The sequence below is a fragment of the Callionymus lyra genome, chromosome 12, assembly GCF_982586985.1.
Source record: "Callionymus lyra chromosome 12, fCalLyr1.hap1.1, whole genome shotgun sequence".
In the NCBI taxonomy this organism is placed as follows: Eukaryota; Metazoa; Chordata; class Actinopteri; order Syngnathiformes; family Callionymidae; genus Callionymus; species Callionymus lyra.
This window is the reverse complement of record NC_141829.1, coordinates 5,415,065-5,427,484: the sequence shown is the minus strand read 5'-3', so window position 1 is coordinate 5,427,484 and position 12,420 is coordinate 5,415,065.

The window sequence follows — 12,420 nt, the reverse complement described above, 5'->3', positions numbered from 1 at the left end:
CAGTATTTATTAAACACGTTTCTCAGTCAAGACTAAATCACGTCTAAAAGTATCGTATATTCTATCCAGGACACACAACAGCTTGCGAGTGAATTTTATAAACGCATCAATAATTGAGCAGTTTAAGAGTTTTCGTTGAAACTTTTGTGCTGACTCGGACCCTGAGGCTAGAGTGAGGTTGAGATTTCTGCTCCGACACCACAAGTTCTTTCTCTAGTTCAGGTTTTGATCCACTTTCTTTAGATCAATGACGCACATTATTCAACATTTGTGAACTAAAGGTATTTGAAGCACTTGAGTGAAGAGTCTGTGAACAAGATGATTGAAGACGAAACAATGATGATTATTGTTTGTTATGGAGACTTTGATTTGCACCGTTTTTATTGTTATTCAAATTGTCTTTGACACGTTTCTCTTTGTTTTATGTCCTGGAAACACATTTTTTTTAAATAGACGACAGCAGGACTTATTAGAAGCTGCTGTTGGTGATTTTTATTTTATGTTAATGATCTTAGAAAGATGAGAAAACACTTCAGGAAACACAGTTTTTGATTGTGTTGACAGGTTTGAATCCTCATTCTATGATGCGTCCACCTTTGACCTTTCTTTTTCTAAAAATAGGTTAATACTAAGATATCATTTTATTTTATTATTTATTTATTTTATATCAACATCACCTCATTAATGAATGTATTTATTTATTTTATGCGTTATATTGTATATAAAAAATAAAGGAAGAATGAAAGTTAGCGCGATCCCAGTAATGACTGAGGACGAGAGGATACAGTATATATGTACAGTATACACCCACAAACATATATATATATATATATATATATATATAAATATATATATAGCCACTGTATATTCTCTGTAAAAATAGTTATCCTATTATCTTAGTCAAAAGCAGTTTAGACAAAGCTAAGCTAGGCTACTAGCTAATCGTTGAATTTCTGTGAAAATAGTTCTCCTATTGTCTTAGTCAAAAGCAGTCGAGCCAACGATAAAGCTAACCTAGGCTTCTAGCTAATTGCTAACTTCCTTTGAAAATAGTTCTATTGTCTTAGTCTACTAGCAAACAGCTTACTTCCAGTGAAAATAGTTATCCTATTGTCCTAGTCAAAAGCAGTTTAGCTAAAGCTAAGCTAGGTAACTAGCTAATTGCTAAAATCCTGTGAAAATAGTTCTCCTATTGACTTAGTCAAAAGCAGTTTAGCCAAAGCTAAAGCTAAGCTACTAGCTAATTATTAACATCCTGTGAAATATATTTATATATATATATATATATACAGTATATACCATTCGATTTACCTTATTAATTTAGATCTATTTTTATTTACATTTTAATGTTTTTCTTTTTTTGATTTGCGTAATAAACTTTTTATTGATAAAATATATTTATTTCAGGGTAGGGAGGCATTTCATATATTTCACGTATCTCAATGTTATCTTGACCTTTAAAGTATATACTTCATTGAGTATTGTTTTGATTGTTTAAGCGCTTTGTGACCCTGGTCTGGAAAAGCGCTCTATAAATACAAATTACTTACTTACTTACATTGACAAATGCGTTTATGCAGATTTCTTTCTTTTTGTCAACATTTGTCACTTTTATTAAATAAGTATGAGCTACAACAAATACAGTAAAAGTTGACATATTGACTTCCCTTATATTTCACCATGAATTAGACAAGATTCTTAAAATAATTATACTGTGATGTTGCACCAGTTTAAGCAAAAACACCTGTAATCAAAATAACAATAAGAATATATAATAAGTATAAATTAATATAGTTTAAATGCGTATTATTCAAGGTTTTCTCCTCGTTCTCATTACGACACGAATCCATCAACGTCAACATGAATCATGGGTTCGACTCTCTGATCATCTGTTCGACCTTCAGCTCATTACGACGTCAGAACTTCTTCTTCTGCTGAATTATTGAAGCCAGCGACACTAATGTGATAGAAGATCTGGAGGAGAAGCTCTGAGGGTCAAACTAAGTTCAGCGTCTTCTTCCTGCACCTCAACTTCAGGACCTCAAATGTTTAACTTAATCCTGACAAAATGGTAGGTTAAGATCTTAGGAAGGAGGAAATTAAATAAATAAAATATCAACTGTAACGGACGAGAAGCAGAAACATTTTGTGTTTTCTAGTCACTGACATATCTGTGATTTCATTCATCTATTTAATAAGTATAATTAAAAATTCATCTTTGAAAGTAAATGGTGTAAAACCAGTGTTTCACGGTTGGGAATTCCTCCTAAAAAGCCAACTCTAGGGGTGTTAAAAAATATTGATAAGGCGATATATCGTGATATTTCTCCCGATAATCTATCGATATTCGACAGCATCGTATTAATTTAAAAAAAAATATTAATTAAAAAAAAAAATTAAATTACATTATTTTTTTCAACTTAATTCTTTTTTAGTTTAAAGTTCAATGAAATGTGTTCAAAATTAAATAATTCGATTTTTCATTTACAAGTAAGAAGCTAATATTTATGCATTTGTAACATTTTTGTGTTGCAATTTAATTTCCCGCCACTAGACGCCAGCTGTTGTTACAACCTGTGCAGTTAAAGCTAGAAAAAGGAAACCCAATAAGATCCCGGCGATGACTGAGGATTAGAGGATACAGTAGAGTGAGGACGAGAGGATACAGTGATGACTGAGGACGAGAGGATACAGTGATGACTGAGGACGAGAGGATACAGTAGAGTGAGGACGAGAGGATACAGTGATGACCGAGGACGAGAGGATACAGTAGAGTGAGGACGAGAGGATACAGTGATGACTGAGGACGAGAGGATACAGTGATGACTGAGGGCGAGAGGATACAGTAGAGTGAGGACGAGAGGATACAGTGATGACTGAGGAAGAGAGGATACAGTAGAGTGAGGACGAGAGGATACAGTGATGACTGAGGAAGAGAGGATACAGTAGAGTGAGGACGAGAGGATACAGTGATGACTGAGGACGAGAGGACACAGTAGAGTGAGGACGAGAGGATACAGTGATGACTGAGGACGAGAGGATACAGTAGAGTGAGGACGAGAGGATACAGTAGAGTGAGGACGAGAGGATACAGTGATGACCGAGGACGAGAGGATACAGTAGAGTGAGGACGAGAGGATACAGTGATGACCGAGGACGAGAGGATACAGTAGAGTGAGGACGAGAGGATACAGTGATGACTGAGGACGAGAGGACACAGTAGAGTGAGGACGAGAGGATACAGTGATGACCGAGGACGAGAGGATACAGTAGAGTGAGGACGAGAGGATACAGTGATGACCGAGGACGAGAGGACACAGTAGAGTGAGGACGAGAGGATACAGTGATGACCGAGGACGAGAGGATACAGTAGAGTGAGGACGAGAGGATACAGTGATGACCGAGGACGAGAGGATACAGTAGAGTGAGGACGAGAGGATACAGTGATGACTGAGGAAGAGAGGATACAGTAGAGTGAGGACGAGAGGATACAGTGATGACCGAGGACGAGAGGATACAGTAGACTGAGGACGAGAGGATACAGTGATGACTGAGGACGAGAGGATACAGTAGAGTGAGGACGAGAGGATACAGTGATGACTGAGGACGAGAGGATACAGTAGAGTGAGGACGAGAGGATACAGTGATGACTGAGGGCGAGAGGACACAGTAGACTGAGGACGAGAGGATACAGTGATGACCGAGGACGAGAGGATACAGTAGAGTGAGGACGAGAGGATACAGTGATGACTGAGGACGAGAGGATACAGTAGACTGAGGACGAGAGGATACAGTGATGACTGAGGACGAGAGGATACAGTAGAGTGAGGACGAGAGGATACAGTGATGACTGAGGAAGAGAGGATACAGTAGAGTGAGGACGAAAGGATACAGTGATGACTGAGGACGAGAGGATACAGTAGAGTGAGGACGAGAGGATACAGTGATGACTGAGGACGAGAGGATACAGTAGAGTGAGGACGAGAGGATACAGTGATGACCGAGGACGGAGGATACAGTAGAGTGAGGACGAGAGGATACAGTGATGACTGAGGACGAGAGGATACAGTGATGACTGAGGACGAGAGGACACAGTAGAGTGAGGACGAGAGGATACAGTGATGACTGAGGAAGAGAGGATACAGTGATGACTGAGGACGAGAGGATACAGTGATGACTGAGGACGAGAGGATACAGTGATGACTGAGGAAGAGAGGATACAGTAGACTGAGGACGAGAGGATACAGTGATGACTGAGGAAGAGAGGATACAGTAGACTGAGGACGAGAGGATACAGTGATGACTGAGGAAGAGAGGATACAGTAGACTGAGGACGAGAGGATACAGTGATGACTGAGGACGAGAGGACACAGTAGAGTGAGGACGAGAGGATACAGTGATGACTGAGGACGAGAGGATACAGTAGAGTGAGGACGAGAGGATACAGTGATGACTGAGGACGAGAGGATACAGTAGAGTGAGGACGAGAGGATACAGTGATGACTGAGGACGAGAGGATACAGTAGAGTGAGGACGAGAGGATACAGTGATGACTGAGGAAGAGAGGACACAGTAGAGTGAGGACGAAAGGATACAGTGATGACTGAGGACGAGAGGATACAGTAGAGTGAGGACGAGAGGATACAGTGATGACTGAGGAAGAGAGGACACAGTAGAGTGAGGACGAAAGGATACAGTGATGACTGAGGACGAGAGGATACAGTAGACTGAGGACGAGAGGATACAGTGATGACTGAGGAAGAGAGGATACAGTAGAGTGAGGACGAAAGGATACAGTGATGACTGAGGACGAGAGGATACAGTAGAGTGAGGACGAAAGGATACAGTGATGACTGAGGACGAGAGGATACAGTAGAGTGAGGACGAGAGGATACAGTGATGACTGAGGAAGAGAGGATACAGTAGAGTGAGGACGAAAGGATACAGTGATGACTGAGGACGAGAGGATACAGTAGAGTGAGGACGAGAGGATACAGTGATGACTGAGGACGAGAGGATACAGTAGAGTGAGGACGAGAGGATACAGTGATGACTGAGGAAGAGAGGCTACAGTAGACTGAGGACGAGAGGATACATTGATGACTGAGGACGAGAGGACACAGTAGAGTGAGGACGAGAGGATACAGCGATGACTGAGGACGAGAGGACACAGTAGAGTGAGGACGAGAGGATACAGTGATGACTGAGGACGAGAGGACACAGTAGAGTGAGGACGAGAGGATACAGTGATGACTGAGGACGAGAGGATACAGTAAAGTGAGGACGAGAGGATACAGTGATGACCGAGGACGAGAGGATACAGTAGAGTGAGGACGAGAGGATACAGTGATGACCGAGGACGAGAGGATACAGTAGAGTGAGGACGAGAGGATACAGTGATGACTGAGGACGAGAGGACACAGTAGAGTGAGGACGAGAGGATACAGTGATGACCGAGGACGAGAGGATACAGTAGAGTGAGGACGAGAGGATACAGTGATGACTGAGGAAGAGAGGATACAGTAGAGTGAGGACGAGAGGATACAGTGATGACCGAGGACGAGAGGATACAGTAGACTGAGGACGAGAGGATACAGTGATGACTGAGGACGAGAGGATACAGTAGAGTGAGGACGAGAGGATACAGTGATGACTGAGGACGAGAGGATACAGTAGAGTGAGGACGAGAGGATACAGTGATGACTGAGGGCGAGAGGACACAGTAGACTGAGGACGAGAGGATACAGTGATGACCGAGGACGAGAGGATACAGTAGAGTGAGGACGAGAGGATACAGTGATGACTGAGGACGAGAGGATACAGTAGACTGAGGACGAGAGGATACAGTGATGACTGAGGACGAGAGGATACAGTAGAGTGAGGACGAGAGGATACAGTGATGACTGAGGAAGAGAGGATACAGTAGAGTGAGGACGAAAGGATACAGTGATGACTGAGGACGAGAGGATACAGTAGAGTGAGGACGAGAGGATACAGTGATGACTGAGGACGAGAGGATACAGTAGAGTGAGGACGAGAGGATACAGTGATGACCGAGGACGGAGGATACAGTAGAGTGAGGACGAGAGGATACAGTGATGACTGAGGACGAGAGGATACAGTGATGACTGAGGACGAGAGGACACAGTAGAGTGAGGACGAGAGGATACAGTGATGACTGAGGAAGAGAGGATACAGTGATGACTGAGGACGAGAGGATACAGTGATGACTGAGGACGAGAGGATACAGTGATGACTGAGGAAGAGAGGATACAGTAGACTGAGGACGAGAGGATACAGTGATGACTGAGGAAGAGAGGATACAGTAGACTGAGGACGAGAGGATACAGTGATGACTGAGGAAGAGAGGATACAGTAGACTGAGGACGAGAGGATACAGTGATGACTGAGGACGAGAGGACACAGTAGAGTGAGGACGAGAGGATACAGTGATGACTGAGGACGAGAGGATACAGTAGAGTGAGGACGAGAGGATACAGTGATGACTGAGGACGAGAGGATACAGTAGAGTGAGGACGAGAGGATACAGTGATGACTGAGGACGAGAGGATACAGTAGAGTGAGGACGAGAGGATACAGTGATGACTGAGGAAGAGAGGACACAGTAGAGTGAGGACGAAAGGATACAGTGATGACTGAGGACGAGAGGATACAGTAGAGTGAGGACGAGAGGATACAGTGATGACTGAGGAAGAGAGGACACAGTAGAGTGAGGACGAAAGGATACAGTGATGACTGAGGACGAGAGGATACAGTAGACTGAGGACGAGAGGATACAGTGATGACTGAGGAAGAGAGGATACAGTAGAGTGAGGACGAAAGGATACAGTGATGACTGAGGACGAGAGGATACAGTAGAGTGAGGACGAAAGGATACAGTGATGACTGAGGACGAGAGGATACAGTAGAGTGAGGACGAGAGGATACAGTGATGACTGAGGAAGAGAGGATACAGTAGAGTGAGGACGAAAGGATACAGTGATGACTGAGGACGAGAGGATACAGTAGAGTGAGGACGAGAGGATACAGTGATGACTGAGGACGAGAGGATACAGTAGAGTGAGGACGAGAGGATACAGTGATGACTGAGGAAGAGAGGCTACAGTAGACTGAGGACGAGAGGATACATTGATGACTGAGGACGAGAGGACACAGTAGAGTGAGGACGAGAGGATACAGCGATGACTGAGGACGAGAGGACACAGTAGAGTGAGGACGAGAGGATAAAGCGATGACTGAGGACGAGAGGACACAGCGATGACTGAGGACGAGAGGACACAGTAGAGTGAGGACGAGAGGATAAAGCGATGACTGAGGACGAGAGGACACAGCGATGACTGAGGATGAGAGGATACAGTGAGTCAAGCAGCTTTTAAAGCTGATGTTTGGACATATTTTGGTTTGAAAACAAATTAAAATAGTTACGACTTCGTCAAGATGTTCAGATGTTTTGACGAAATGTACCAAAAGTGTTTTATGTATTCAAAACATTTCTAAATACAATATTTAAAGACGAGTGTGTTTTGTTGTCTAAAAGTAAAAGATAAATTAAATTAAGTAACATATGAATTAGTGTTTTTTATTGTGGTAACTCTTTAACTTTTATTCAAAAATTTAAATTTGCATAGATATTGTTGAGTTCAAAAGTTTAGTCTGATGTGTTCGACTCTAATGGTTTAAAAGGCATCAGGAGGATTTTTTTGGGGGTAGAAAAGAAAATCTGGGTCTTTTTGGTTATTTATTATGTGATAAATATTTGATTGAAACTCACTTCAAGCTTCAAGAGACGCTGTGGAAGATACTTCACTTACGTTAATATGTTGATATTAACAGCAAATAAAAACATGTGAGATCACACTTGTACTTGTGCGTCATATTCTCAAAAACACTTAACATGACTTAACTTTAAAGATTCACTTACGACTGAACCACAGACCAGTGACAATGATCTGGTGAAACATCTGGAAGAAACAAATGATGAATTCATATCTTTTGACATTTGAATCCACCAATAAGAATCCTGACTCAAGAGATGACATCATTAATGACATCATTAATGTCTTCACTGACATCCCTTTTGTCGTCTCTGGGTCAAAGGTCAACGACCTCCCTGGCTTCCATAAATACATATGCAGTGGTGGAGGTTGTTGACGACGGCCAGACGATGACCAGAGATAACACAAGGGATACCAAAACTACATTTGCTTTCAGGCCTTTGGTGTCACCTTGACCTGAAGATAGCGCAAGGGATATTACAAACACATTTGTTTTCAGGCCTTTGGTGTCACCTTGACCTGGATATAGCACAAGGGATATTACAAACACATTTGTTTTCGGACCTTTGGTGTCAACTTGACCCGGAGATAGCACAAGGGATATTACAAACACATTTGTTTTCGGACCTTTGGTGTCAACTTGACCCGGAGATAGCACAAGGGATATCACAAACACATTTGTTTTCGGACCTTTGGTGTCAACTTGACCCGGAGATAGCACAAGGGATATTACAAACACCTTTTTTTCGGACCTTTGGGTCACCTTGACCTGGAGATAGCACAAGGGATATTACAAACACCTTTTTTTTCGGACCTTTGGGTCACCTTGACCTGGAGATAACACAAATGATACCACAAACACATTTGTTTTTCGGACCTTCGGGTCAACTTGACCTGGGGACAACACAAGGGATAACTAATAACCTTGTTAATTATCATCTCCAAAAAGACACTATACATATATATATACATACACACACAACACGACTGCAGTTCATACCAAACTCTGCAGCCAGAATTCTGAGCCGCTCTAGTAGAAGAACTCACATTTCTCCTTCAAACTCTTCACTGGCTGCTCTAGTAGAAGAACTCACATTTCTCCTTCAAACTCTTCACTGGCTGCTCTAGTAGAAGAACTCACATTTCTCCTTCAAACTCTTCACTGGCTGCTCTAGTAGAAGAACTCACATTTCTCCTTCAAACTCTTCACTGGCTGCTCTAGTAGAAGAACTCACATTTCTCCTTCAAACTCTTCACTGGCCGCTCTAGTAGAAGAACTCACATTTCTCCTTCAAACTCTTCACTGGCCGCTCTAGTAGAAGAACTCACATTTCTCCTTCAAACTCTTCACTGGCTGCCAGTTTCTTTCAGGATCATTTTAAAATTCTGGTTCTTACTTTCAGATCTATTCATGGTCAGACCTTCCATCAGTGATCTGATCCAGACTTACACCCCAGCTCGGGCTCTGAGGTCTGTGGATCAGAATCTACTGATGGTTCCTGAACTTCAGGACCAGAGGAGAGAAATCCTTCCAGACTGTTGCTCCTAAGCTTTGGAACCATCTCTGTGTTTGATGATCTACTGACTCCTTCAAGAAACATCTGTGTTTGATGATCTACTGACTCCTTCAAGAAACATCTGTGTTTGATGATCTACTGACTCCTTCAAGAAACATCTCTGTGTTTGATGATCTACTGACTCCTTCAAGAAACATCTGTGTTTGATGATCTACTGACTCCTTCAAGAAACATCTGTGTTTGATGATCTACTGACTCCTTCAAGAAACATCTGTGTTTGATGATCTACTGACTCCTTCAAGAAACATCTGTGTTTGATGATCTACTGACTCCTTCAAGAAACATCTGTGTTTGATGATCTACTGACTCCTTCAAGAAACATCTGTGTTTGATGATCTACTGACTCCTTCAAGAAACATCTGTGTTTGATGATCTACTGACTCCTTCAAGAAACATCTGTGTTTGATGATCTACTGACTCCTTCAAGAAACATCTGTGTTTGATGATCTACTGACTCCTTCAAGAAACATCTGTGTTTGATGATCTACTGACTCCTTCAAGAAACATCTGTGTTTGATGATCTACTGACTCCTTCAAGAAACATCTGTGTGTTTGATGATCTACTGACTCCTTCAAGAAACATCTGTGTGTTTGATGATCTACTGACTCCTTCAAGAAACATCTGTGTGTTTGATGATCTACTGACTCCTTCAAGAAACATCTGTGTTTGATGATCTACTGACTCCTTCAAGAAACATCTGTGTTTGATGATCTACTGACTCCTTCAAGAAACATCTGTGTTTGATGATCTACTGACTCCTTCAAGAAACATCTGTGTGTTTGATGATCTACTGACTCCTTCAAGAAACATCTGTGTTTGATGATCTACTGACTCCTTCAAGAAACATCTGTGTGTTTGATGATCTACTGACTCCTTCAAGAAACATCTGTGTGTTTGATGATCTACTGACTCCTTCAAGAAACATGTGTGTTTGATGATCTACTGACTCCTTCAAGAAACATCTGTGTTTGATGATCTACTGACTCCTTCAAGAAACATCTCTGTTTGATGATCTACTGACTCCATCAAGAAACATCTGTGTTTGATGATCTACTGACTCCTTCAAGAAACATCTGTGTTTGATGATCTACTGACTCCTTCAAGAAACATCTGTGTTTGATGATCTACTGACTCCTTCAAGAAACATCTGTGTTTGATGATCTACTGACTCCTTCAAGAAACATCTGTGTTTGATGATCTACTGACTCCTTCAAGAAACATCTGTGTTTGATGATCTACTGACTCCTTCAAGAAACATCTGTGTTTGATGATCTACTGACTCCTTCAAGAAACATCTGTGTGTTTGATGATCTACTGACTCCTTCAAGAAACATCTGTGTGTTTGATGATCTACTGACTCCTTCAAGAAACATGTGTGTTTGATGATCTACTGACTCCTTCAAGAAACATCTGTGTTTGATGATCTACTGACTCCTTCAAGAAACATCTCTGTTTGATGATCTACTGACTCCTTCAAGAAACATCTGTGTTTGATGATCTACTGACTCCTTCAAGAAACATCTGTGTTTGCTGATCTACTGACTCCTTCAAGAAACATCTGTGTTTGATGATCTACTGACTCCTACAAGAAACATCTGTGTTTGATGATCTACTGACTCCTTCAAGAAACATCTCTGTGTTTGATGATCTACTGACTCCTTCAAGAAACATCTGTGTTTGATGATCTACTGACTCCTTCAAGAAACATCTGTGTTTGATGATCTACTGACTCCTTCAAGAAACATCTGTGTTTGATGATCTACTGACTCCTTCAAGAAACATCTGTGTTTGATGATCTACTGACTCCTTCAAGAAACATCTCTGTGTTTGATGATCTACTGACTCCTTCAAGAAACATCTGTGTTTGATGATCTACTGACTCCTTCAAGAAACATCTGTGTTTGATGATCTACTGACTCCTTCAAGAAACATCTCAAGACACTTTTATTTGAGGTTTTTTAACTTAAAGTATATATTTTAACTGTGTATTGTTTTGATTGTTAAAGCGCTTTGTGAACCTGGTCTGGAAACATCTTTACAAATAATAACGACTTACTTACTAACCAAGTATATACAGTAGAGTAAACATTAAGGTGTCGGCGCAGCAACAGTGTTTGAAAACACAACCTGGACAACAAGGAATGAAAGTATTTTCTCATCAAATGTATGAAACTCTCTCGCACACAAAACCATCGTTTATAAACATTACATGATGTCCACGCCGGTGATTGACCTGAGTATCTCCTGCACAGAGGACTTTGATTTTAATGTTATTTCTTTCCTTCAAAGCAACGAAGTCAACGAAGCGCGACGACAGCAGACGTTCTGTAATAATAATCCTTCGGCAGTTTCCAGGAGGAACCACGTCCTTCGAGGCACCACGAGAAATTGATTTTTAAGTCTCTTGGCAGCCGGTCCTCGACTGACGGCAAAATTTAAACGAAAATCTGCGGTCGAGTGTGTGTGTGTGTGTGTGTGTGTGTGTGTGTGTTCTGGGGGAGATTGAATTTGAAATAGAAATGAGTGATAATGAAGGAGGAGGTCGAGAGGAATCAAAGCTGGAGGAGAAAAACATTATAATACAGTATGTGACCGTTCAAAAATAAATTCTGTGCATAACCCTCTCGGTGACGCAGCAGCTCCAATGATGCTTTGCCGCCCAGCCAACCAACTGCAGCCGTCAATCACTTTTGCCGTAGCAACGGACGTAGAATTCAAAGACAGTATTGTGGCGACGGATTAGCCATCGCTAAATACAGCAGTGGAGTTAGTATGTTTCTCCCCGTGTTGCGTGGGTTTACCCCGGGTACTCCGGTTTCCTCCCACAGTCCAAAAACATACAGAGGTTGATTGAGAACTTTGGGAAATTGTCCGTAGGTATGAGTGTGTGTGTGAATGGTTGTCTGTCTATGTGTGTGCACAGCGACAGACTGGCATCCTGTCCAGGGTGTCCCCTGCCTCTCGCCCTATGACTCTGGAATAGGCTCCAGTCTCCGGCATAAAGCGGTTGTCAATGAATGAATTAATAAACACAGCAGTGTGTAGA